Source organism: Procambarus clarkii, chromosome 87 (assembly GCF_040958095.1).
Source record: "Procambarus clarkii isolate CNS0578487 chromosome 87, FALCON_Pclarkii_2.0, whole genome shotgun sequence".
NCBI classification, from domain to species: domain Eukaryota; kingdom Metazoa; phylum Arthropoda; class Malacostraca; order Decapoda; family Cambaridae; genus Procambarus; species Procambarus clarkii.
In genome coordinates, this window is record NC_091236.1 from 15093693 (window position 1) to 15120322 (window position 26630).

Below are 26630 nucleotides of genomic sequence, written 5' to 3' on the forward strand. Positions count from 1 at the left end.
GAATAATTTATTTTTATATTTTTTCATATTTTCATTTCATTTTTTTTAACTGTTTTTCTTATATTACAATGATAGGAACATCAGATCACTTGATGTTCCCAATTTTCTGATGGGAACATCAGACCATTTGGGAAGGCATCAGATGAGGGAGTGGGGAATGGTGGCGATGATGACGTGACGGAAGTGAGAGATGGTGCGGAGGACGAGGGGACAAAGGAGGGGGTAATGGTGGGGAAGGATGAGGGGATAGGGGAGTTTGGGATGGTGGGGACGAGGGGATGGGGGAATGGAGAATGGTGGGGAGGACATAGGGACTGGAGAGTGGGGCATGGTGGGGCGGACGAGGGGACGGTGAAGTTGGGAATGGTTGGGAGGCCGAGGAGACGGGTGAGGGGGGAAATGATGAGGAGGACTGGGGTACATGGTAGGTTGCTGTGGCCGGGTACTACTAGTCCTAATAATAAGAACCCAACAACGAACGCTCACCGCTCCTGAGGACTCTGCCGCCCCTCCAGTTTTGTTACCTGCTCCTTGAGCCCACGGCTGCCAACAGATGATGTAGCATCCCCTGAAGGCAGCTAAGTACACAGTGACCCAAATGTGATTGAAACAAACGACAAGACCAACCCATATTATCCCATTTCGACCTCATTAGTGTTGCTCCCTGGAGGAAGTTGTTCCCAACGTTCATAATAATAATAATAATATTTTATTCAGGAAAAGTACATACATAGGTGCAAAGTTACAAACATAATGTTGGATTTATAGATAGAGCTAGTACATACATTACCTAAAGCCACTAATACGCATAGCATTTTCAGCAAGGTGTAGGGGAAAAACACTTAGACTAAAACTTAATAGTAATTGGGAGAAAGTATAAATTGTATTGAAAAAAAAGGAATAAAAAAAAAAGAAGAAAAGGGGGGAACATAGAAAAAATCCACAATTGTACAAGTTGGTCACCAAACAGCATTGTTTAGAATAACAAGACATGAGTTGAAATTTAGAGACTAAGGTAGGTTACATCGAGCTAATAAGGTAGTAGTTAGTTCAACTCTTAAACTGGTTGAGAGAGGTACAGCTTTTGACATGATTAGGGAGGTCATTCCACATGCTGAGTCCCTTGAGTTGTCGAGCATTTCTAGCACCCTTGGAATATCAAATAGGTATTTGTTTCTGGTGTTGTGCTCATAGGTTCTGTTACAACCTTCTAAGAAGTTTTTATGGCCAGGATTGACATTACAGTTCAGAGTTTGAAATATATAGAGTACACATATGAGAGGATGTGCAGTGACTTAATATCTAACATATTCAAAGATTTGAATAAGGGTACCGAGTGCTGTCTGGGGCCAGAGTTAGATATTGTTCTAATAGCAGCTTTATGTTGAGTAATTAGAAAACGTGAATGATTTTGGGTAGTAGAACCCCAAGCACAAATACCATAATTGAGATAAGGATAGATGAGAGAGTAATAGAGCGTGACCTGGGCAGGGCGAGGTACATAATATCTGATCTTAGAGAGACTGTCACCAGTTTTAGAAACTTTTCTTGATATATTTAGAATGTGTCCCCTGGAAATTCAGCTTGTTATCGTTGAAAACACCAAGGAATTTGCCATCTACTCTGTTACTAATTTGGATATTGTTTATTCTTAGAGTAATTTGATTTAAGGATTTATTACCAAACAAAATATAGAAAGTTTTGTCAATGTTAAGGGTGAGTTTGTTAGCAGTTAGCCAAAGATATACTTTATTTAGTTCAGTATTCACTGTAACATTTAGAGCAATAGGGTCAGGACTGGAGAAAATGAATATTGTGTCATCAGCAAATAGAATTGGTTTGAGGTGTTGAGAGGCATGTGGAAGGTCATTAAGAAATATGAGAAAGAGGAGAGGGCCAATTAGGCTGCCCTGACGAACACCAATGTTGATGGTTAGGGTTGGAAAAATGGAATTATTCACAGAAACATACTAGGGCCTGTCAGTAAGGTAAGACTGAAGATATTGGAGGGAGTGACCTCTGACTCCATAATGATGTATTTTAAGAAGAAGGTTTTGGTGATTGACAGTGTCAAAAAGCCTTACGTAGTAACAAGTAACCCAACAGGGAACTCATTTTTATCAAGAGCTGCATATATCAAGTTAATCATACTAATTAGTGCATCAGTAGTGCTCGTTTTGGGTCTGAAGCCATATTGGCAAAAGCTATGTATATTGTGTTTGGGTAGATTAGAGTAAAGCTGCTTGTAGATTGGTTTTTCAAATATTTTTGACAAGTTTGGCAGAATTGATATAGGTCTGAAGTTGTTGACATCAGTGGGATCACCACATTTATGGACTGGGGTTACTCTCTCTCTCTTTTTAGAATATCTGGAAAGGTTTGGATTTCACGTTACGTGTTTTAGAGCAATGCAACGGCAGGAGCTAAAAATCTGGAGTTTTGTTTGTAAATTAGAGTTGGTATCTCAGCAAGGGCATTAGACTTTGGTTTAAAGGAAAGAATTATCTCATTAACATCAGTGGAGTTAGCAGGCATTAGGTACAGAGACTCTGGATAGTTAGCTGTAAGGTAGTCCTTGACATTAGTACAGGAGGATGGAATATCATTAGTTAGGGATGTCCCAATGGATGAGAAGAACCTATTGAATTCAATAGCAGTATCAGAGGCTGAAAGCAAACCGTCGTTTATTGGATAGGAGTATTGTTTTTTTATTTTTATTTTTTTTAACCCAATATATTGTAAGTAGTGCTCCATGTTTTCTTAATGTTGCCCTTTATTTGGGTGAATTTATTTTCATAGTATTTTATTTTGGCTCTCCTAATTATTTTAGACAGCACTGATGAGTAAATCTTTGAAATTTTTTTGGAGACGACTCCTAACTTATACTTCTTCTCAAGGTTATGATTTTTTTATTAATAGATTTAAGTACTCCCTTTGTAAAAAAATTGATTGTTTAGCCTTTTAGTTGTGACTTGTTTCGTTAGCATAGGACAGTGGGTGTTATAAAGACTGAGAGTTTTCTGAAGAAATGTTTGCACTGCAAGGTTGATGTTCCCTATTTTACCTAATTCGGTCTCCTAGTTCAGCAATAAAATGAGTTAACATTTCATTGCTGCATCAGCAGCAATAAAATTGCCTATAGAAGTTTCACTGTGCAGCCTAACACTTATCTTCCTTGTATCTCAAGGTTGTTTGTTAATGTTGGTTAGGAAAAATGTGGGGTAATGGTCTGTGGTTCTGTCAATGATTATCCCTCAAGTAAGTGGAGAGGTTATGTTAGTCCAGATGTGGTTAAGAGCCGTGGCAGTACTATCAGTGATTCTAGTAGGCCTAGTGATTAAGGGTATGAGGAAGCAGGAACTCATACAGTTGAGGAAACTAGCATTGTTACCACATCGACGAGTCTTCCTCATTTACCTGCCTACATTTATCCTGCTACCATGCATACCATGGGAGCCGGTTGGCCCAGCGGACAGCACGCTGGACTTGTGATCCTGTGGTCCCGAGTTTGATCCCGGGCGCCGGCGAGATGTAACACTGTAAGGTGTTTGGTTTAGTTTTATTTAATATATACATATAGTTCATGAGTCACAGACAAGGATTTGAGAGGCGCCAGTTTGTCGGCCTGAAACTCACACCTCTAAGCTTAATGATCTCAAGTTGACCTGACGTCAGCTCACACGAATTTCACCTTGCTTCCGCTAATCGGATAATTGTAGGTCCGTCAAATATGCCGACTTTTAAGGAGTGGCTTGGTAGAGTGCCTGACGCTATCTACTTGTGGGTGGAGTTAGCTACTAGGTTTCCCAATATATACTGAGGGAGCTGGAGGATAGAGAGAGAAGCAATAGGAGACCAGCCAGCAGAGCAGAGCAGAGACCACCCGTCGAGATAGGCTGTCGCCGGACGGGGGGTGACGCTGCCTGACAACTGCAGACTCCCCCCTCCCTCTCTATCCAGCTATAGGCAGACACTTGGTGAGTTGAGCATGAAAGGTGACTTAGTTATGTTTACAAGTGTTGTGTGAGGATCAAGGGCAGTCAAGTTGTAGGGTTCTAGAATTCTTGGATGATGACTCACTTTGCATATTAATCCTGAACATTAAGTTGAATTGCTGAAATTATGATACTTATGTGAAATATAATTGATGAATTTATTATTTAAATTGTCTTTAACTTTGTTCCCTAGAGTTTTTGAGTTGAGATGAGAAAGCCTCTGCGGTTACTGGTTTCATGATTTTAATGAGTACATGATACAGATGGAGCATACTAATAATGAATTCTTGATAACATTTGAGAATATTGTGATACAGACAAGTTCCATTCCTTGTCTTGTAGAGACAAGGAATGGAACAAATAAATTTGAACGGACAAATGAATGGATGGTGGCAGCATTTCTTCTTTTAATATCTACTCTTCTACTTCTACTATCTACTTTTCTACTTCTACCTATCTACTCCTCCCCCTCCACCCCTCTCCGAACTTTCACTTTCAACTGACGAACCTCCTCGCTCCTCCCACCTCTCTACCTCTCTCACCCCAAACCCTTACTAATTACTTCATTATTCATCTCTTCCCTTTCGTTTCTCTTATACGTTTGTGGCAGGGAAGTGTATTCTAGAGTGCTCTAGAGTTTCGGGTAGCTGATCAAGTGACGGCGCCTTGTAGTCATAGTACCTAGGTAGTCAAATACCTAGGTTACAAGGTGGTGAACGAGAGAGGCTACTGTAGGAACTCTGGGGGGGGGGGGCTCTAGAATAGTTAGCTACCTGAGGGCGGGATAACGGACTAAAGAGAGCTGTTTTCCCCGGCCTCGTTAGTTAACTGGGGGGTGGAATAATGGACAAGAGAGAGCTATTTCCTCCACCCCCCCATTACAGAGAAACAATGGGCAGAGTTTCTTTCATCCTCTGCCCCTGTTACCTTGCAGTAAAATAGGTACTTGGTGTTAGTCAGCTGTCACGGGCTGCTTCCTGGGGGTGGAGGCCTGGTCAAGGACCAGGCCGCGGGGACACTAAAGCCCCGAAATCTTCTCAAGATAACCTCAAGATCTCAAGAAGATAACCAATACCAACCCCAGTAAGGCCGCTAAGAAAGATAGCACACCTATCGTAAATAACCCAACTAGCTAGGCCAGCAACAGGAATTGTGCGGTTGTCTCCCCCTCGGGGGGCGACCGGGGGGGTGGGGGGGTGGAAGGGGAACCGACTCTCCCCCTTGACAACAAAAACAAACCATCACAGCTGGGTGGAGCGACGTCATTGGCGTCTCCGACACGGACCATGCAACAATTATGTAACCATATGGAGCAACTTAAACGAGCTGCCGCAACTTGTTCCGACTTCAAGCTCTTCGTTGATAACCCATAACTCAAGTTACTAACCCAGATACATGAAGACCAAATATCAGTAATCGAAGAGCAGTCAGCCATAATAATGAACCTACAAGGTGAAGCTATAGTCATGCTCAAGAATAATCAAGATCTGTCTACCAGAGTCGGCCTCCTGGAACTGGAATTAAGCTCTCTTAAGAACACAGTAACTAACTTTCAACCAGCAGAAATCACAATAAAACAGGAAGAAATGTTACAAAAGTTTGAGAACCATCTTAACATCCTACAACAGCAACACACTGTTATCCAAGACGAATCAGACCAACATAAGCTCCTTGATTCTGTCATTATCTCCTCACATGAGATAATGTGATAATGAGATAATGATTTCTCCAAAAAACCGACGGAAAAGACTGTGCTGCCATCCTGATCCGATAATTGCATAATAAGATGAAGTATTCAATTCAAGCAAGAATCATCAAATCACCTTATAGAGTGGTACCAAATCATCTGGTGAAAATAACAGAAAAATTCGTGTGAAATTAGATAGCTGCTCCTGCAAGTCAGACCTTAGCAAAGGTGTAGTCTCTAGTCAAACCTCTGTTTATGTGAATGAATGTCTGACCAGGATCAGACAAAGTCTCTTCTTTGAACTGTGTGGAATTCGTAAAAATTCCATTGGATCAATTAAACATTGTTTTGTGCGAGATGGTAAAATTCTAGCTAAGAAGACTGACGCTTGGAAAACTTATGAAATAAACACTAAGGCACACCTCAGGTCTATCCTCGATGACTGTGGGATAACAGCTGAATAATCAGATTATAAGTTATTTATTTATTATTAATTTATATGTATACAAGAAGGTACATTGGGTTTGTGAGGAAACATAGCATGGTGTTAACATTTTTGTAAAGCCACTAGTACGCGCAGCATTTCAGGCAGGTCCTTAATCTAACATATTATTTTAAGTAGTTAAATTCTAGCAAAATTTATAAAGTGATAACATGTACATTGCAAGGGAAAAAAATGAGATGAGGGAGATTAATAGGTATATTAAAGCACATCGGTATTTCTGATTGATTGCATTGACAGCTTGAATGGTAATTTAACAAAGATTAATAAAAATTAATAGTTTCATCTAATAACCAAAATGTACTATAGCTCTGCCTTTCCTTTCAAAAGGTCATTAATTTTATCATTTTAAGTTATTTTTTTTTCTTCTTTCTTGTTTAACCCACTATTTTGTTTATTGTTCATTTCCTCATTTGCAACTTACTGCATTATTATTTTGATCCTACTGTCTCAATACAGTAACCTTTTTATTAATTCACTTGTTTTTATTATATATGTGTATTTTAGTTATTTTAGTTCATTTATTATGCACCCCATACTCCATCTTGTGGCCGGTAGTGAAAAGGGTTACAGAGGCACATAATGGGCTCAGGGACTGAACCCCACAATTCATTTAGCTAAGCCAGTTACAATCTTGATGAGCTAGTTATAAAATTCAGTATAAGTCGTCACATCATCAATGGGTTCGAGATCGACAACAAGTATAGTTTCTAAATTAAGCAACTGACATATGTGGAGAGCTAGTGTCACAATTGATATGTTTGTCCTGCACAACGCCCCCCATCCACTGGGCAGCGGAAGATAGGTTACACCGCCCCTTATCCAGTGGGCAGCGGTGGATAGGTTACAGTCACTTAGTTACTACCTACAGTTAGCAATCTGGGGATATTTGGAAAAAAATTCTAGTAGCAGATTCTTTTGAATGAAATATTGACGCATTACTGGAACATTGGTTATAGAGTTGTCTCTGAATTCACGTATCTTTTCGCACTCCGACACATAGTGACGGAGGGTGTGCGAATAATTTTGTTGACACAGTTTACATTTGGTCAGGTATACATCGGCAGATAATGAGAATTCCCAGAGAAACTGGTAACCGAGTCTAAGCCGAGCAGTAGTAACATCTAGAAGTCTGCTGATTTTATTGGTTGAACCATAGACGTGTGGTTCCTCTTGCATGATAGTATGATGATAGATGGAATTACTGGTGTTGATTTCACTTTGTCTCAGATCTACAATATCTTGTTGAAGTTCTCGGTGTACTGCTGCTCTCAGATTGCTCATTGACAATCCAAGGTTACACTCAACGGCTCCTTTAAAGGTAGATTCTTTGGCTAACTTATCAGCTCTATCATGCATTCGGAGGCCAACATGAGATGGAGACCACATGAAATGGACTCTGTTACCATCCTTAATAATTTTGTTGTATTTGTGTCTAGCTTCGGACACGAGCATGTTACAGTTATGTCTTAAAGAGTTGAGAACATTTAAGGATGACAAAGAGTGACTTACAATTAATGTATCAAGTTTGGAGACTTATACACATTTCAGTGCAAGGAGCAAGGCAAATAGTTCGGTCTGAAGGGTAGAGGCCCGGTTGTTTATCCGGACTCCCCACTCAAAATATAAGCCATCGCCCATTGTCAGTACAACTGCACTTCCAGCTGCACCAGTGGTGCGGTGTAGGGAACTATCAGTGAATATAATTTGAGAGAGAGAATGCTCTGTGGAGAGAGCATCAATATGGCTTTAAGGCGTTGAGCTTTGCCTCAAGACGAAGCTTGGGCAAAGTTCTAATTTGTTTCTTGGGTGCAAAGGGAGGGATTGAAATTGGAAAGGGTTTAATCTCCCAAGGTGCAGGAAAGTGCCGTTGTTGTCTTGGTACAAATTATAAATCTGATATATTATGAGTTTAGTTCCAGTTTTAGTTATCCATCTGGAACAATACTGACCTTCAATAAAGAAATTCTGGAGGGCTTCTATGCAAGGGTTAGGATGAGTTAACCTAAGCATTTTTAAACCAATATAACAGTTAATTTTAGTAACACGATCAACAACGCTCGTAATATTAAGTTCCTTTCTCATATTAAGTATCTTTGTGGTACGAGGGCACCCAAGGATTATCCTCAAGGCTTCGTTCTGCAATTTTTTAAGCTCTCCAAGCTTTCTTTCAGGCATCAAAACAAGCAGAGGTGCAGCATAATCCACTAAAGATCTGATGTCTGCAAGGTACATCATTTTGACAATTCTGACATTGGCACCAAAGCCTGAGTGATAACCTGCAACAGCCTTGAGAGCTCGGAGCCTCTCTTTATACTGACGACAAAGTCTGAATACAACAGAACGATACAGTGGCACCTCAAGGCGAAGGTATTTGAATCTGTTTACATAGTCAAGCTGGGAGCCATCAGACAGTTGCATCTTGCGAACAGCTCCTCCCTGCCTGGGTGGGCGCCGATTTAGTATCTTTGTTTTTTTCTGCTGAAATGAGTCTAATACAGAGTTAAGAGTGTTCTGCGTGTTAGCATACCCAGTGGTGTGTATCATTATATCATCAGATTAGCTAATGATGTAGACGTTGCGTTTGCTCGGTACAGAGTTTAACATCGTGTTTATTAAGATATTAAATAAGGTAGGACTGAGGACACCTCCCTGCGGGGTACCTAGTTCGAAGTCTCTTTTTACACTCCTATGCCTCTGGAAAAATTACAGAATACTTCCTGCTGGATAAGTATCCCCTGATCCAAGAAAGAAGCCGACCACCAATATTCATTCATGCAAGCTCACTCAAGATAACATGTTGATTTGCAATATCAAAGGCAGACTTGAGATCCAGGAAGGTGGTATATGACTTTTCAGTCTGCAAGGTAAGAAAGGTGGTGATGCAATGATGCACACTCCTTCAATGCATGAAGCCATATATCTGGGGGGATAGGATGGTTCTTATTCTATGGAGGAGACGGTTTAGGACCATTCACTCGAATGCTTTGCAAATGCAGCTAGTAAGGGAAATTGGGTGGAAAGCATTCTCTTGATTTGTCTTGGGAATTGGAACTATTATACTGTTGGTCCAAGAGATAGGAAGTTCCCCAGTAACATAGCTCATATTATACAGTTCAAGCAGGGGATTCTCTGGTACTAAAGGAAGTAGACGCAATATATCATAAGTGATACCATCCTTACCGGGGATGTGGCTTTACCTTTGTTTAGGGCCATGAGTAATTCAAACTTAGTAAATGGCACGTTGCATTCATCTTCCTTGTGGAGCATAAAGTCAACGAGCCTTTCTCGATCTCCGTAACCAGCATTTAATCTGAACTATGTGGGGAAAGAACTACTTCCAGAACAAGGAAGTGGTCACTCTACATCAGGGGCAGGTCCACCACTGGCAGAACCGGGGAGTGGCCACTCTACATCAGGGGCAGTCTGCCACAGTCAAGGTGCCAGGCTTGAACACCACTCCTGCCACAGTCAAGGTGCCAGGCTTGAACACCACTCCTGCCACAGTCAAGGTGCCAGGCTTGAACACCACTCCTGCCACATTCAAGGTGCCAAGCTTGAATACATCTCCTGCCACAGTCAAGGTGCCAGGCTTGAACACCACTCCTGCCACAGTCAAGGTGCCAGGCTTGAACACCGCTCCTGCCACAGTCAAGGTGCCAGGCTTGAACACCGCTCCTGCCACAGTCAAGGTGCCATGCTTGAACAATACTCCTGCCACAGTCAAAGTGCCATGCTTGAACACTGCTCCTACCAGAGTCAAGGTGCCAGGCTTGAGCACTGCTCCTGCCACAGTCAAGGTGCCAGGCTTGAGCACTGCTCCTACCACAGTCAAGGTGCCAGGTTTGAACACCACTCCTGCCACAGTCAAGTTGCCAGGCTTGAACACTGCTCCTGCCACAGTCAAGGTGCCATGCTTGAACACTGCTCCTGCCACAGTCAAGTTGCCAGGCTTGAACACTGTTCCTGCCACAGTCAAGGTGCCAGGCTTGAACACCACTCCTGCCACAGTCAAGGTGCCAGGCTTGAACACCGCTCCTGCCACAGTCAAGGTGCCAGGCTTGAACACCACTCCTGCCACAGTCAAGGTGGCACCTTGACTGTGGCAGGAGCAGTGTTCAAGCCTGGCAACTTGACTGTGGCAGGAGCAGTGTTCAAGCATGGCACCTTGACTGTGGCAGGAGCAATGTTCAAGCCTGGCAACTTGACTGTGGCAGGAGTGGTGTTCAAACCTGGCACCTTGACTGTGGTAGGAGCAGTGCTCAAGCCTGGCACCTTGACTGTGGCAGGAGCAGTGCTCAAGCCTGGCACCTTGACTCTGGTAGGAGCAGTGTTCAAGCATGGCACTTTGACTGTGGCAGGAGTATTGTTCAAGCATGGCACCTTGACTGTGGCAGGAGCGGTGTTCAACCGCTCCTGCCACAGTCAAGGTGCCAGGCTTGAACACCTCTCCTGCCACAGTCAAGGTGCCATGCTTGAACACTGCTCCTGCCACAGTCAAGGTGCCATGCTTGAACACCACTCCTGCCACAGTCAAGGTACCAGGTTTGAACACTGCTCCTGCCACAGTCAAGGTGCCAGGCTTGAACACCGCTCCTGCCACAGTCAAGGTGCCATGCTTGAACACCACTCCTGCCACAGTCAAGGTGCCAGGCTTGAACACCGCTCCTGCCACAGTCAAGGTGCCAGGCTTGAACACCACTCCTGCCACAGTCAAGGTGCCAGGCTTGAACACCACTCCTGCCACAGTCAAGGTGCCAGGCTTGAACACCGCTCCTGCCACAGTCAAGGTGCCAGGCTTGAACACCACTCCTGCCACAGTCAAGGTGCCAGGCTTGAACACCGCTCCTGCCACAGTCAAGGTGCCAGGCTTTAACACTGCTCCTGCCAGTCAAGGTGCCATGCTAGAACACCACTCCTGCCACAGACAAGGTGCCATGGTTGAACACCTCTCCTGCCACAGACAAGGTGCCAGGATTGAACACCTTTCCTGCCACAGTCAAGGTGCCAGGCTTGAACACCACTCCTACCACAGTCAAGGTGCCATGGTTGAACACCACTCCTGCCACAGTCAAGTTGCCAGGCTTGAACACTGCTCCTGCCACAGTGAAGGAGCCATTCTTGAACACTGCTCCTGCCACAGTCAAGGGGCCAGGCTTGAACAACACTCCTGCCACAGTCAAGGTGCCATGCTTGAACACTGCTCCTGCCACAGTGAAGAAGCCATTCTTGAACACTGCTCCTGCCACAGTCAAGGGGCAAGGCTTGAGCACCACTCCTGCCACAGTCAAGGCGCCATTCTTGAACACTGTTCCTGCCACAGTCAAGGTGCCATGCTTGAACACCGCTCTTTCCACAGGCAAGGTGCCAGGCTTGACCACTGCTCCTGCCACAGTCAAGGTGCAAGGCTTGAATACCACTCTTGCCACAGTCAAGGTGCCAGGCTTGTGTAACAAACTAGGCTGTTGTAAGAATTATCCAGAAGGTTCCAGAAGTCGCGTAAGGACCTGACCTCACAACGCGCATTCCTCTGGGGATTAGGAAATCTGAGTCACAAAATGGTTGACGTCTTTGCTCATAGCTTCGTATAATGAACCATTCTATAGTATTCACTTATTTAGAGAAATTAGCCTTTATTCATTTTGCATTTAAATTGTATTGTATAATATTACTGTTTATAATATCAAGAGTAGTCTAATTATTAGGAGAATGAGTTTAAGTCACCATCAGTGACGTCACTATCCATGACTAGACCTCGGCGCGGAAGAATTTGAGTGACCTGGCGGTCATAGGTCAACATTTTCCACATTCAGTAATTCTCAAAGGTCAAATAGCCATTTTGGGACCGGGAATAGCCCTTCCTTAAGAGGCTTGTGTAATTTACCTTCAGTAAAGTATTTCAACCAATCTGGGTCAATTCAGTACAAACAGAGGTTAATTGTTATAACTTAAGCCTTGCTAGTAACTTGGTAAAACTTAGACTACGTGGAAGGATACAATGCTCTAGTCTGGGGAAGACCAGACGAGGAGAGATATGTGTGGGATCAAGATCAACTGGGGGAGGTCAACCATCTCACCTCTCCCCCAAGACCAGCACTCCACCCAAGCTGGTCAACATAGAGGTATAGTTGCTATTGTTATAAATAGGGATAGCCAATTCATTGCCAAGTAGGGAGTGCACATTTTTAGATTTTTGTTTTAGTTTTTCTTTTAATAAATTAATTAGCTAGTAAATTGCATTTTCATTATTTCCATGTGTATGTTATATGTATGTGAATTTGTCCTTGTCGCGTGGTCCCTACGAGGCCGAGTTGAATTGGACGCCGATTCTAACACTCAAATCGGAATTCATCATTACCGTTGATTTTTAATAAATTCCACACTAAGAGCCAAAGGGTATATGTTACTAGTGGGGATCAAGCCACAAGGTTGATTAATTAGCATGATCGATCCAGACCTCGATCATTGCTCAGTGTTACTGGTCTGGTGGTGGCGGCGGAGGCGACTCTAGGGTTTTGCTCAAAGCCTATGTCACGCCATATGGGTTGTAGAATCCTAAGTCGGTCAATCGTCTTAGGACCACGTGGCGTGGAGTCGGCTTTAGTAAAAGTTTTGGAGTCCCTTGGTAGAGAATAAAAAGTAAGAATACGGGCAGAGGGAGTAAAAAGCAGGAAGGATCAATCGAGAACACCCCCCCCCCCCCATGTTACAATGGTGCACAGCGGTGGTTTCAACAATTTTGTTTGAAATTGTTGAAAGGCTCACGCGTCTAGCCATTCGAACACTTGTGTGGATGCTAAGGAGACAGCCGTGGGCCAGGATTAGTCGTGCGCCTCACAACAGTGCGTTTGAGTGGGGATTGGCGAATCTTGGATTTATGCGGGCTGATACGATTAAGGTTTAGTTCGTAAGATTAGGCTGTTAAGATTTATTGGCTAAGGAGACCGCTCCGAGTTGATTGGACTGGGTACCATACTCGACCCATTGCAATTAATTCAGAGGTGTTGGGAGCCGCCATACTCTCAACAGCAGTTCCTTGTGGGCTGACTGGGCGGATTTATCTGTGGGACGCCAGGAGATAGGTCCGAGGGCGTTATTAGACGACCCAAAACGCTAGGAAAAATGTAAATCCGTGAAGGGCGTTGCGGCCTCCGAGGGACGAACTAGTAACCTACCTAGCAGCGATTCAACAACTAAGTGATCGCACACTTAGTGGAGGTTGAGTCGTCTCTAGTCTTAATTGTTGCTGAAAGCTGCGTGTCGCTCTGTTAGAACCTAGATGGTCGAGACTCCTAGGCTAGGTGCGGTACGGCGGGCCGGTAGGAGCAATTATAGGATTAAGTCGAGTGTATCTTTGAATTAAGTATACTTAAATTTATAAAGTAATTCCGTTTATTTGCGTTGTTCTAGAGATTAATTTTTTCCTTAAATTCAATCCCCGGTTAAATGTTTTTCCCAAGTGTTAGTATTTTCTTGTATATTAGGCTAAGTGCGTACATTAAGCTTTGCTATTCCCTATTGTATTAGTCTAAGTCAGAGGCGTTGTTTATTGAGCGTAGTTTATCCTCTGGACTTAGTGCTATATGTCGGTCACTATAGTTAGTGAAGGAATTATGTTAAGGGATAGTAATTTTCGTTGTAAATGTTTAATAGAGTTCGTGAAATATTTCTAGGTATTTTGGGTAATTAATTTGTATTCGTGGGTCACGTATATGATCTAGGCGTCATTAGGATTCCCCAGTCGATGCGAGTGATATTTTCTAGTTTTTACCAGTAAGACGGTAGAATTGTGTTTTTAGACTTAGAATTCTGTTTTCAGAAGAAACGTAGGTGGAAAATTTTCTAAGTCCAGCTTGGGTTAGAATCGCACATTTTGGTGAAAATTCGAATTTTCATGTTTCGTGTATATTCTAGGGTCAGTATTACCCTCAAGTGTGCACAAGGAACGTAATTCTGTTCTTAAGTATTAAACAGTGATAATTACATTTTTGCCGAATTTAGTTATTTTTCGAGGAAATCGTGTTGTATTTGTCAGAGTCCAAGTGAGGTGAAAATCTCGGATTTTGACGAAAATTCGAAGCAATGAGTGTCGAAACCGCCCGATGTGTCAGTATTATTCCGCATACAGAGTCAGTATTAAATAACAGCGTATTTTTATCTGTGAACGAGAAACCCATTTTTGCGAATTAAGGGAGTTTTGCGATATTTGGGGTGATTGATTTTTACTTGTTCAAGTGCAGGAAAATTGGCAGAGTCCAGCATTGAGTAAAAAACGCAGTTTTTGGTGTAAATTCAAATTTTGGCAAGCAAATATATGTCCTGGGTGTCTATATTAATCGCTAGAGCGGTGTATTAACGTAAAACAAGTTATTTTCCTTCAGAATAAAAATTTTGATTTTTCAGCGTTTAAGCGAAAAAGCGCGGGACTTAGTTTTTTCAGCGCAGCTGGTCCTGCTCCATCAGTCATCAGGGGCCACGCTACTCACTTCAAGTGTGTTTAGTATTAAAGTACAGTAAATATTCTTTATTAATCCATCACGAGTGCTGCGCGTTGGTTGCGTTATTATTTAAATTGTTTTATATAAATTAGATTCTTTAATTTTTTTTAACGTAAAGGACTTAGGTTTCAGTAATAGAACTGCGGGATATTTCATGGCCAGACACGAGTTCGGGGCAGACGCTCATTCATTGCATTCACATCAGCGATTCTTTCGATTAATCATTGTATTTCCTATTTTGGGAATTTCGTTGGTTTTCTCTTGGAAAAGAGTTGAGTTTTTTTTTATTTTTGTATAAGATCACGGTTGTAGTGAGTCCGGGTCGAGGGTGTACTAAAGGGTAGTCACAAGAGACATGGCACACAGGGAATCACAGGGCATGTTTAACCCAGAGAGTGACCAGTCAGTGGGGACCAGTGGGAGTGGAAGTGTAGAGGATAGCCCCTCTTCCGACACCACTGGGGACCGCTCAGGTAGCTCAGCTGACGTCACATGTGGGGTCAGTGGGACTGAAACGACGAGTTCACGGGTTCCGCGTGGGACTGGGCAGGCGAGGGTATCTTTCCATCCCAGTACAGATACGATTATTGACATGGGTGGGGAGTCTTGCGAGGATTCGTCCCAAGAGTGGGGGGAGTCGTCTTGGGTTCCCCCACAAATAACATCGACGCCATGCCAACAGGGCAGACAGGGAGCTGGACAGGGGGCTTTAGTTAGTACGGTAGGACGTCCCACTTCGCTCGGTTGAGAACACCACCAGCAACCCGTTCAACGGGAACAGGAACAGCCCCACCAACAGCAGGAACTACCCCACACAACACCAATACCACAACACCTAGGTACACCTCATCCGTCACTACAACAAACCCAACCCTACCTCCCATACCTACCCCATCCTCAATTCCCATACCAACCCCATCCTCAATTCCCATACCAACCCCATCCTCACTTTCTATACCAGCCCCAACCTCCATTCCTATACCCTCCCTTCCCCCGACCCCAGGCCACTCCATATCCATTCCAACCCCAGGCCACTCCATATCCATTCCAACCCCAGGCCACCTCATATCCATTCCAACCCCAGGCCACCCCATACCCATCCCAATTCCAGGCCACCCCATACCCATTCCAACCTCAAGCCACCCACACCACACCTCAACCCCAACCTCAATCCACACCCCCAACCTGAGGCCACCCACACCATACCTCAACCCCAACCCGAGGCCACCCACACCATACCTCAACCCCATCCCAAGGCCACCCACACCCTCAACCCCAACCCGAGGCCACCCACACCCTCAACCCCAACCCAAGGCCACCCACACCATACCTCAACCCAGTTCCCAACCCCAGGGCCCGACCACTTCCAGTAGCCCCGCGTCCCACAAACTGGGAATTGTGAGTCTGATTCCAAAGTTGACTCTGTCGACACTCAGAGGTAGGGAGTTGCCGCTATTAAGGTGGAACGCAACCGCCGAGTGGAAGACTGGCTTTGTGAGATTAGTTCGATGCTGGAGGCTGTCCCAGAGGATAGTTTGAAAATTTCTCTTGCTATGGGGGCTTGTGTGGACGTAGCCGGTCCACTGGCGAGACTGACAGAGTTTCAGCACCTGACAACTTGGCCACAGTTTGTCCAAGCGATTAGGGACAGATTCAAGGAAAAGGTGTCAGAAGATGAGGCTCATTTTTATCTGCAGTCACTTAGGAAGGATGACCGCAGCACTGTCAAGGATTTCAGGACACTATTAAAGAGCAGGGTTGACGACCTCACTAAGGAACTGGGGTTAGATTCGAGTCAGGCAGAGCGGTTCGCAAAACAATTGTTCTGCAAAACGTTACCTTCTGATATGGGGCCATTGTTACTTGCGGAGGGAGCGGTTGTGAGTTATAAAGACCTAGTCCAACAGGCCGCCACGGCCCTAGACAGGCAGACGCGCGCAGGGACATCGGGCACTCAGTTGTCGCCATACGTAGAGGCGTTAAGTGTGGGAACCGACCTGTGAGATTTATATTTACTTAATTTATATGAATTTATATTTACGTTAATTTATATACTTCGATAGCAATTTGTATGATGATAAGTGGACTGTATTTCTACAATAATCTCACAAATCGATCCTCTACACATTAGGGGGGGGGTTTATATTAAATTTATATATATGCAGCCAATCAAACTACAGTATTAGACTACATACATTGAAGAGGTTCCTTATCTTATTTGTACAGCAGGCCTTAGTCCACCAGATATAACCAGGATGTAGACACCAAATTATCCTCTTTGAGGTAGCTTCCATCACCCAGTAACTGGTACACAAGGCATGCTTCCTCGTCTTGACCTGTCAAAAGGGTGCTAGCTGTAAAGCCAGAATCCTAAATATATGACAGCTATATCAGAGAAAACACTGTACAAGGAGCCATGAAGACCTAGGCTTATTTACCTTTAGTATGAGGCAATCTCATGCTCTAACTGGTCACCCTATCTAATGACATTAATGGCCATAAATGATAGATAAATGGGTTTCGGCAGAACACTTAACTTGTATTTGTTGACAGCATGTTGATGATGGTACACCTTTGGTTTCCATAACACTTCGTCTAAGTAAAATTAACAGGAGCCGAATTGCTCCCATGCCTCTGGTCTAAGTACAATAACAATGGCTGACCACTCCCTCACAACTGATGCTACTGGCCTACATTGTCCAGATGACAGTAAGTGATAGAAGGGTCACATTTACTCTATTTTAATTCTGATAATTAAGTTAATTTATATGAGATGTTTTTATGATGGTAAAGTCCAAAGACTAATGCATTTAAGAATAATTCCCACCATAATAGGTGGTGAATTTATAATAGTATGTGGTAATGATATCCCGTTTTCTATAGAGGGAAATTCCACTACAATTTACATTTTCTATGGGTAACTTGTTTATACAACACAGCAATATTATCTGTCTGTATGATATTATTAAATGGTGTCGGATTTTCCGACTTTAAGTAAAGGCGAGGGAGCCAAGCCGAGTAACTGTGGCGCGGGTTCATCAGGCGGGAAGCAGCCCACAGCTGCAAGATCGAGCCACCCTGCGCGGGGTAACAACAGAGATCCGCGGAGGTGTTACTCCTGCGGGAAGCGCGGGCATATACAGAGGGACTGTAAAGTCACTACTACGAAAGCATGAAACAACCCGTTCTCGCAAATTCGTAAAGTCAATATTGACTTATTAAATAAGTGCATAGGTGACATACTAAACATAATAGATACCCCTAAAAAGCTTCATAGAAAACACCGACCTTACCTAACCTTGTTAGTATCTTAAGATAAGCATCTTATTGCTTCGTAATTACAATTATTACTTAACCTATACCTATAATAGGTTAAGTAACAATTGTAATTACGAAGCAATAAGATGCTTATCTTAAGATACTAAAAAGGTTAGGTAAGGTCAGTGTTTTCTATGAAACTTTTTAAGGGTATCTATTATGTTTAGTATATCACCTATGCACGTAGTTAATAAGTCAATATTGATTATACGAATTTGCGAGAACGGGTTGCATGAAAGCAGGCTCCTAGTGATGGTAGGCCAACTTTTGAGGTGAAAGTGGAAGGTGTAAGATTGACAGCTTTTGTTGATACAGGAAGCCAGACAACGATAATTAAAAAGTCAGCCTTCAGCAATTTTAAGTATGCACGTCTTAAACGTTGCGCAAAGACATTAACAGCGGTCAATGGGGAAAAGATTGAGATTGTAGGTCAAGGTACAGTTAATTTTGAGATTGATGGGGAATTGCAGCCTCACACATGTACGATCGTAGAGAACCTTGATTTTCCTGGTCACATCCTAATGGGAACTGATTTTCTGTCGCGATTTGATTATTCCTTGTCTGCTCAAAAAGGGGCTAGGAACTGCAGGTTGCAGTTGGGACAGACTTCCTACCCAGTGGAGATGATCGACCATCCCCCAGCTGTAGCGTCAATTAAGAGGAAGCTGAAATATAATGCGCACTATCCAAAACTGATTTTTAAGTCTCTTCCAGACACAGTTAAGAGGTCATGCGCATTGCATGCATTGACCAAACAGAGTTGCCCACCACATTCTGTTAAATTTATTAAAGTAGCAATGGGACGTCACATACAACCAGGTACCACCCTTCAGGTGGCTGGGAGATGTGATAGCTTATTAATTCCTCATCACTTAAGTGTAGTGCTCGATAAAGGTGCACTCGTTCCAGTTGTCAATCTTTCACATAAGACTTTTCGCTTCAGGGCAGGTGATAGGGTATCTCAGGGAACCATGGTGGAGGACACAGAAATCTTTCACCATGAGTCAGCTGAGACGCCAACCGTCACTGCACAATGTAGTGCATTACACATGTTAGATACGAAAACACCATCCAAAGTACAATACCAGACGAGAAATGTTGCACAGAATGTAGAAGTAGAAAAATTAATATCAGCACTTGATTTGCAACATGTTACACAGGCGGATAGAAAGGCACTGAGAGGAGTTTTGCAGAAATTCTCGAAATTATTTGCGACAGAGGATGACCAGATTGGTCTCCTTGACAAGATCGAGCACACCATTCCAACGGGTGATCATTTGCCTGTGTACACGAGACAGTGGAGGTTGCCGGAACAGGCAAAGAACGTTATCAGGGAGGAGTGCCAGAAAATGTTGAGACAGGGCGTGATAGAGCCTAGTACGTCACCGTGGCTCTCTCCTGTTGTGCTAGTTCGGAAACCGGACGGTAGTTATCGTTTCTGTGTTGACTACCGGAAGGTGAACGAATTAACTAAGGGTGATGTGTATCCGTTGCCCCGAATTCAGGAGATATTAGATCAATTTGGTGCTGCAAAGTATTTCTCAACTCTTGACGCAAAATCGGCGTATTGGGCGATTCCGGTGGCAGAACAGGATAGGGAAAAAACAGCATTCTTGGATGGTAGGCACACTTATCAATTCCGTAGGATGCCGTTTGGTTTAAAGACAGCGCCTTCGTCGTTTCAGAGGGCCATCAACTTTATCCTTAGTCCGGTACTGGGTAGGCATTCTTTAGCGTACCTGGATGATGTTGTGATATATTCCAGAAAGTTTGAGGAACACCTACGGGACTTGACTGAGACTTTGAAGTTGTTAGATCAGGCAGGTTTCAGGCTGAATGTTCAGAAGTGCACCCTGGCGGCTCAGAAATTCAAATTTCTGGGGTTCCAGGTGTGCCCAGACGGTATCCGACCTGACCCAGATTCTTGCCGCGCCATTGCTGACATGCCTACTCCACGGACAGCAAAGGACGTGCGTAGGTTTTTGGGGGCGGCCGGATATTTTCGTCGTCATATTGAAGGTTTCGCTGGCATTTCAGCACCCCTGACTGATCTGACAAAGAAAAATGCGAAGTTTGTGTGGAAATCTGAACATGACGAGGACTATCGCAAACTGAAAGACCGACTAATCACGACACCGGTATTGGCTATTCCTGATTTTGAGAAAGAGTGGGAGGTGCACACTGACGCCAGCGGTATTGCTATTGGCGGGTGTTTAATTCAGCGAGATGAGGATAATTTACCCCATCCAGTAGCCTATTTCAGTAGGAAGGTCAAAGGACCTGAAGTTCGTTATTCAGCTACGGATCGGGAGGCAGTGGCAATAGTATAATCAGTTAGGTATTTCGAGCCTTACCTATTTCAGCGGCAATTTGTAATCTGCACAGACCATAGAGCGTTGACACACATATTTAAAAAGCGAACAAAATGCCCACGAATGTCACGCTGGTCTCACGAACTTTCGGCCCACTCATTCCAGAATTTGTACAAGCCTGGTCCAGCACATATTGTGCCAGATACGCTAAGTAGAAACATAGCGGCAGTTCAAGTTAATGAAAATACTGAAACCATTCCATCAGATAAAATGAGAGAATACCAGATGAGCGAGCCTAGATGGAAAGAAATTATTGAGTATTTAGAGGGAGGAAAATACCCGAAAAAGAAAAAGAATTTACCTATTCATGATTTTGAAATGAAACAGGGCGTCCTGTATTATGTTAATAGCCAGAATGATAGGGCAGTATTTCAACTAGTTATTCCGGACGCGTTGCGGTCTTCAGCGTTAAAGCTTGTGCATGCTTCTAAAATTGCAGGGCGTCCGGGGGTCTTTAAAACCCACTTAAAGGCAAAGTCTCTATTTTATTTTCCAGGATTACTTTCTGAGGTAATCATTTTCGTGAAGTCGTGCAATCGTTGCCAGAGGAGGAAAGGTACCCTTAAGGAATTCGGAATTCGGAATTCGCCCCGCTTCAGGAATTTCCTGAAATTCGTGAGCCTTTAGATCGTGTCGGGGCCGATTTGATTGATTTACATCACAGTCATTCAGGTAACAGATACGTGTTGGTGCTAGTTGACCATCTGTCTAGGTACACTACACTAGTTGCATTACCTCAGAAGGATTCTCGTCCGGTTGCAGATGTGTTCTTGCGTTCGAATTCGAGTTCTTGGGAATTCGAATTCCAATTCATAGCGCCACATCAAATATAAATATTTGATTGTGAGAACCCGTCGGTTACCCTTTATTAGTTTTAACGTTCTGTTTAACTAGGAGGAGCCAGCGACCTATTGTGGACAGGTTTTCATCCTTGGTGGTGGAGGCCTAGCGGTTTGCTCCCGCTTTTCCTTTTTCTATTGGACTCATGCTTAACTGCCGTGAGCAGCCTTTAAACTTGTAGTCCACCTCCTAAGGGAGGTAGGCGTAGAAAAAAATCTCACAACTGGCGCCCAACGTGGGGCTATGCAACTTGGGTTCGAGCCCATGAAGTGCAGTCTTATTGATTTTTAAAGTAACATAAGATATCGTTGCAGAATATTGTGGAACAGTATTGTTGGAGGTATGTTTTGTGCACGGTTGTCACACTTAGGTATACACACACCACACACACTGTATGAAAGAGGTATTTCATTGTAGATATGGGGAAATCTGTCTGGCTTTTTGTGGCTGCTAGCTTGTGGACATTGACACACTCATTGGTGAGGGGTGTCAGCTGAGCAGCAGGTGTCGTGGACACCCAGCCAGCGAGCAACAGTGGTTGCAAATGTGCACTCAGGATCTGCCTGAGGTGCAAGACACCACCTACCTGAGGGTAGAAGAAGCTTCTAGAAGTGACCTCAAGAGTGAGAGGTCTTATTGGACGACACTGTAGTTGTCAAGGGTGTCATAGGAGTGTAGTCGTGATTACACAGATGGATCTTAGTGGGAGGTCGCGCCACCAGCTTAGGATCCGAGTAGACTTCTTTAGAATAGGTTAGAATAGGGAGTAATTCAGAGTTAGACAGGTGATGGAATTTCTTGCCGGAGTGGGGACTGTACAACCCCAGGAAGAATTCAGGGTAGTCACTAGAGAGGTTGAGCAGAGGCTCCCGTTTGCAGAGGTGACAGCAAGGCCGAGTTCGAGCCTGAAGGTGAGAGTGCAGCAAGTCAGTGCTGGCTCAAGTGCAGATTGCAAGGAGGCAATCTCACACAGGGAAGGGAAGCCAAACCAACCCTAGTGCACTTAACCCGGTGACAAGGTATGAAGGTAAAGATGCCTAGCTTGGCAGTTCTGAGAAAGACGATTCGATGGATGCATACATCGATCGCCTTTTGAAGAAAGGCTGCCAATGCAAGATGGCAAAGGTCATTTTGGGCTGGTGATTTTCCATGGTTCAGATCCCCAGCAGCATAATGATTTTGTTCTTTAAGGATTGCCTTGGTAAAGGGTTATAGTAGATCTGCAGAGGGAATGCTGATCACATTCCAAGTTAGATCCAGGGAGAAATCGACAAGAGAGTTTGACAGATGTCAAAAGTTTCGCTTGAGTCTTTGTTAGAGTAGCGAGACCTAGGAGAAGCAAGAGAGGGACCCCAAGCTCAGTTGGGGAGCGTAGGTACTTGTAGAAGAAGGGTTTTCTCCCAGATAGTTCAGTCGGTAGAGCAAGACCGGCTGGTGTTGGACAGTTGGACAGTGAGAGTGATCCTGTCAACTTGTTGCTATGTCAGGTGGAGAACTGACAGTAAGTCCTTTGTAGGCTGAGGGGAGTGTAGAAGTACTTCACCGGTAAGGCCACACCACTGTGTTGCACATGTGTCCAGTATGACACAGATCGAGGATGGAAATGGGAGGTTCAGTGATGGAAATGGTTGCGAGGTGTTGAACCGGCCAGGACCAGAGCTGGAGCTGAACATGTGCCACTTCAAGGTCGGGCAGCACCACCAAGGGTGATCCAGTGGTAGTGCACAGAGACCCTCAGGCCAGGGATGTATAGGAAACAGAGTTCACACTCTACACTTGTTTAGCTAGTACACCTGTTGGGCAGGTGTGTGCAGAAAAACTAGCGGGTGTTTTGAATGTATTTTCCTTGCAGGAAAATATATTCTTTATTGGGAGGTTGTGTGAGGGATCTAGATTCCCTCAGCTAGTTTTCCTAGTTTCTGGATTAGGCTAGTCACTCTAGAAACTGAAGCTTTCAAAATAACATATACTTGTGGAGTGTTGAATGAAAGCTTATGTTATGGACTATCATTTGTGAGTAGTTAGAGGTCTGTGATTGCTCTGTAGAGAGAATTACAGAAATTTTCCTGTTTCTGTGAAATAGGATGAGGAGGTACTTGACTAAAACCGTTAGAGGTGGGGGGGGAGAGTGGAGTGAACGTTGCCCCCCCCCCCCCAACATGGGCAACCCGTTCTCGCAAATTCGTAAAGTCAATATTGACTTATTAACTACGTGCATAGGTGATATACTAAACATAATAGATACCCTTAAAAAGATTCATAGAAAACACCAACCTTACCTAACCTTGTTAGTATCTTAAGATAAGCATCTTATTGCTTCGTAATTACAATTATTACTTACCCTATACCTATTATAGGTTAGGTAATAATTGTAATTACGAAGCAATAAGATGCTTATCTTAACATACTAAGTAGGTTAGGTAAGGTCGGTGTTTTCTATGAATCTTTTTAAGGGTATCTATTATGTTAAGTATGTCACCAATGCACATATTTAATAAGTCAATATTGACTTATTAAATTTGCGAGAACGGGTTGACATGGGAGACATCACGCCACTGTCTTTTAGGCCTCCCCCTCCTTGTGATGTCACGGGATGCTCGAGGGTGAGTGAGCCTGTGATTGGTTTAGGCATGTGTGCTCCAAGCCGAGTTTTGGCGCGAAGAGGTGTGATTGGGAGCGGCATGAGGGAGCCGTGCCGGCTCCAGGCTGATTGGTCAAGACAAAGTAGGGAGGAAGTATGGGCATTTTGAGTTTCCCTAGCCCGGGAAATCGTCAGTCAGAGCAGGGTAGCAGGTGGACTAGGACGTGTCTGGGTGGAGTTTTCCCCCTCCACCCCCGTTAATCACGGACGGTACCGTGTTGTCTAGCAGGGATGGCACTTCCGCCATCCCGGGTTGTGTCTAGGCCCAATTGGCATGAATTGGGGCCAAGAATTTACGGAAGGAACAGTAAAAAGCTAAAGAGACAGTTGACAGTGCTCACCCATGAGGCAGCTGGCAGAGCCTCATGGTGTAACAGGTGGTTTGAATAACCTGTCTAGTGTGGTTAGACAATTAGCGGAAATCAGACAGGGCCTCCAAGTGTAATTGTGGTAAGATTACAGGCCCATGTTGGACTTTGCATTCCGCCAGGCTGCGTCAGTGTGGGGATGCCGCCGGCCATTGTCACCCCAGTGTATAGCAGGGCAGGCTCTGGTTTGCTGGAGTTGTGGGCGATTCCTCAACCACGTGTGTATGCCCAGGGGCCACCCCGGCCACCCGCCACATGGTCAGGCCACATGGCCCGGCTACCCCACCTGCCTGCCCGCGCGCCGGCCACCCACCTAGGCCACCCGCACGGCCAAACCCCACCCCACCCGCTACCCGTGGCCACCCCCAGGCCACCAAGCCGCTCGGCCCGCGCGCCGGCTACTACCACCCCCCCCTCTCAGCTCGGGAGGGGCGCTGTGGGCCACGCGGTGGCCACATGCCTTGGCTACTTTCCCGGGACAGCCTAGGGCCACATCTTGTCGACGCATGAGGAGCAAGCAAGCTAAGTGTTGACAGCTAGAGTGGTAGTGACCTGGGAAATGGAAAAAAAAATAAGGAAAGACGTGAGTACTATTATCATTGTGTACAGTGTGATGGGTACCGGTGGAAATTCACGGTAAGAATTGTCTCAGAGCCTCGCCAGGCTAGAGAAGCAGCTGAGTGACAGCTGTCAGTAGGGTCCAGGTGATTGGTAGGGCGGTACCTGGAGATAGATATTATACACGGGACCACACTGTAGTATCATAATGTATATATAGTAGACTGACTAGAGTATGTAACCGGTCAGTGTAGAGATTTACCATATAAGTGATCCAGCCTGTCGATTCTATATAATCGTTCAGACTGGATTAATGCCATAGAGTATCGTAAAATTATAATCTTTAGAGGTAGGCAGGCCCGGTTGCAGGGATGTCAGTGGGGGCCCTGAGATCTGTGTAGTTAGTTACATTTACCTGATGATATAATTTTCATTGATTATGTGAATGCCATTTTTATGTGTTCATTTGCATGTTTATGTACTGTGTTGTGTGGTGAGTCAGTAGATGTGATTGCTGACTGATTGCCTAATGATGTCATTAGCATGTGGGGTATGCTGACAGCATCATTATGTTGCAGGTTTGTGCAGTGTTGTTACCAGTTTATACGATATTATTGCCCCAGGAACTGTGTTGAGGGTTTAAGGGACCTCAAGGATTATTCAGGGGAATTCACAGTACTTAATGAGAGCAGGCAATTGATGGGATAATTGCCTTGCTGAGGTATGTGTGTGTTCACAGTAGTCCTTTGCAACAGGTGCAAGATAAGGGGCGGGGCAGTAATATTAGTATACTCTTGTGTGTTGCACAACCGTGTGTCATTATTGTGTGGGCACAGTAATTAGCGAGTTGCAGTAGCCGCAACCATATGTGGGCAGTGCATTTATGATGTTGCATGCCATTGTAGTGTGACCTATGTAACGCTGGGGTTACTTTGTTTCTTTAAGTTGTGTTGAGGACTTAAGGATTCAGTGAGTTAATTAAGTAAAGGGGTAATTAACTGGATAAGGGGTGCACACTTAGTATTGTGGAGTGAGTGAGGGCTGTTATGAGAGAAAACAGCGTTGAGCTTGAGTGAGATACGTCTCGGGAGCAATTAATTGTCCGTGTGACAACTAATTGACCACTCTAGGTAATTATGTAGTTAGCCTTCTCATCATGAATTCACGTAGTGGGAGAGGATCTGTCAGAGGCTGTCAGTATTTGTGTTAACGTAATTTGCTCGAGACTAATTACCTTTCTGGGGTATAGCAATTAGTGGCTCAGGTTAATTGGTGGAGTAATTAACATTGGAGAGCTCCGATGACTCGGTAAAGCGAGGTCATGGAGCTAGCATAAATCGTTGTATTAATCATATCCTGTCTGAGGACAGTGGATTAGTGGCACATCTTGTTAATTAGGGTAATTAACTCCTTTCCTGTGAATTCACAGTGTTTGATGAGACCTGCTTAGGCAGTGCAGAGTGAGACGTATTTATGGATGATTAATTATCGGTCCTGGTGACAGTTAATTAATTGCTCAGAATTAATTAGGGAATTAATTAGGGTAATTACCACTCACTAGTAATTTTTTGACACAGACTGTTGAGAAGCTACCAAGTTAGGGTAGGCTTAGTTAACGTAACTCAATGGGGATGTAATTAGTGGTCCGATTGACCTTAATTGAGAATTACTCACTGAATACTTGCAAGGAGTCAAGTGTGATGTAATATATGTTTGAGTTATTGTTAACAAGAGAGAGACAAGTGTTAAAGATTAACGTAGAGTATCATCATGTTGTTGTCTAGTGTGAGACAATTGTTTGTGATTACCATAGTACTTTGTTGCTGACTGCTGCGATCAGTCAATTAACAT